The following is a 2,945-nucleotide window of genomic DNA, read 5'->3' as shown; positions in this document are numbered from 1 at the left end:
TCACATTGACATTACACATCCAACGGAGCATACTGGCTTCATTCCTTGCGAGCTTACGTATGTCCTCAGCAGTTACAGCCCATGTTTCACTGCCATGTAGCATGGTTGTTCGTACGCATGCGTCATACAGTCTGCCTTTTACTCTGAGTGAGAGTCCCTTTGTCGCCAGCAGGGGTAAGAGCTCTCTAAACTTTGCCCAGGCTATTCTTATTCTAGCAGCTACACTTTCAGCGCACCCACCCCCACTACTAACTTGGTCGCCCAGATAGCGGAAGCTATCGACTACCTCTATATATATATATATATATATATATATATATTTACTATTTATTGTATATACATACATGTATATATCTTGTACACACAAAATATATACATATATGCACACACATACATGTATATGTAAATAATATTTTTGGTGTAGCCACTTGCTCCTCTCATGTTCCTAACTCTCTTCCACATGACACCATCTCACACCCATACCCCTTCATATACTTTCATCACCCCCACCCTCATTCCTCTCACCCTCCCTTTTACCTCACACTCCTATTCTATGTTTTTCCTCAAATACACACTTAATGAATTACACACATACACACACCGACCCCCACAACCTCTACACTCCCGTTAACTCATGCTACTTTACTTCTGTACTTGTATACCTCTACATGCATACATGCACACCACAAATCTACGCATACGGCATTCCCAACCTTACGCCCATCTCAAATCACAGATGCACTGCTAAATGTGCACACATAGGCTTACCCTTTCTTCCTTTTTTAACTACCATCCCCAGAAGCACATTCCCATCTGGCTTCTAACCCCTCACCTGTATGTTTTTTATTTTTACTTCTGAAAAACCACTTTTCCTGTTTCACATCCCTCCTTTACTTTTCTTCAAAAATTTCTTCTGATGAGGGACACTTCCCCATTTTCAAGCATTAAGCATATACAACATTTGTTAAAATTTGTCCCTCTTGTGTTATTTTTTTACTTGTTGTCTTGCTCATTGCTTTCATTACACACACACACACACACACACACACACACACACACACACACACACACACACACACACACACACACACACACACACACACACACACACACACAAACGCACACAAGAGACTTCTTTCAGTTTTCGTCCACCAAATCCACTCACAAAGCTTTGGTCAGCCTGAGGCTATATAGAAGACACTTCCCCAAGGTTCCATGCAGTCAGACTGAACCCAGAACCAGGTGGTAGGGAAGCAAGCTTCTTATCACACAACGGTGCCTGTGTGTAGCTATGCCTGTGTGTAGCTATGCCTGTGTGTAGCTATGCCTGTGGATAACTATGCCTGCACCTGTATACACACACACACACACACACACACACACACACACACCACATGCAGCTTGTTTCCCTACAACCTGGTTCTGATATACACATTGTGTTGAGTCAAAAGTGTTGCAATATTTTGCTTTATTCATCAAATCATGACAAAAGCAGCCTAGCATTCAAAGTAGAGGCCATTGTGATGCACCTTCTGAAGCTCTTTTACTGCCAGTTCTTTGATCCCATGCATATATCAGTTCTTGTCCTTCGAGGCAAAGAACTCCTTCACAGAAGCTTCCACTTCCACTTGGTTTATGAAGCATGAAATGAGTAATGGAATAGAACAAGTAATAATCTAAGGGAGACATGCATAAGCATTGATTAGGTAAGAGCCAGCTCTGGGAATCTGTCACCAAACATGGATATTTCAAACATGTGATACCCTGCATCCAGTGGAATTATAAGGAATTAAGCAGAGATAATTCACTATAGTTCATTCCAGAAGGTTGAACCATTGATAAGTTGCCAAACACAGTAAAAGCATCCACTACACTCTCGGAGTGGTTGGCATTAGGAAGGGCATCCAGCTGTAGAAACTCTGCCAGATCAGATTGGAGCCTGGTGCAGCCATCTGGTTTGACAGTCCTCAGTCAAATCGTCCAACCCATGCCAGCATGGAAAGCGGACGTTAAACGATGATGATGATGATGATGATATGTAGTGAAATTGTTATATATTCAAACTCAGTGAGCTGAACTGCCAAATCTTCTAGAAAAACTAATTAATACAGTAACTTGATTTGAATCATATAAAGTACAATGTGCAACTAAGAAAATTTACTGTCATTTTTGTTTTGTTTTTTGTTTTTCTTTAAAGAGCAGCTTTCACTCATGTGATAAATAGATTATTAATATTTCAAGGCAGAGATTACACAACAGTAAAGCTATGAACTTAAAGCCCTGACTCAGACACTAACTGACAGGGCTTTTGTCTCTTCATTTACACCTTGCTGACCGAGTAACCAAGAATTGCTTTGAATAAAATCTTTATTGAACTATGGTCTAATAACTGACTATTGTTTTAGAACATTTGTAATCCAATATCTAACATTTCTCTCAAATGTATTTGTAAACTAGTTAAAATGGTAGTGACTTTGATTTTAAACATTTATTTTGCATAAGCTCATTAATAAGTGCTAAAGTTACATTCTAAATAATGTTGCATTAAGTTGACTTTAATAAGTACCCCCACCTCCACTAAGTATATTTTCAGTAAACTGCCATGGTTTTGAGTACTTTTGAAATCATTCCAGCTTTCATGGAGGAAAGGCAGTAGTGGAAGGGATCAAAATACTAAAAGAAAAAGGAAAGATAAAATTTTTAAAAAAGACTGATGTAAAATTAAGTGAATTGATAGCATGATGAGTTTATCATAGCTTCATAGACAGAATAAGATAAATTCTATGTTGAAATATTTGTACCTTAGAAGCAAAGGCATAGCCATGTTCTAAAGTTAGCGGGAGCAAGCATATAAAAAAAAAAGCCGCTACAACACCTACTCTTTACTCTTATTTGTTTATTTGTTTCAGTCATTTGACTGCGGCCATGCTGGAGCACCACCTTTA

Source organism: Octopus bimaculoides, chromosome 3 (genome assembly GCF_001194135.2).
Source record: "Octopus bimaculoides isolate UCB-OBI-ISO-001 chromosome 3, ASM119413v2, whole genome shotgun sequence".
NCBI lineage: Eukaryota > Metazoa > Mollusca > Cephalopoda > Octopoda > Octopodidae > Octopus > Octopus bimaculoides.
Note: the sequence above shows the minus strand (reverse complement) of the source record.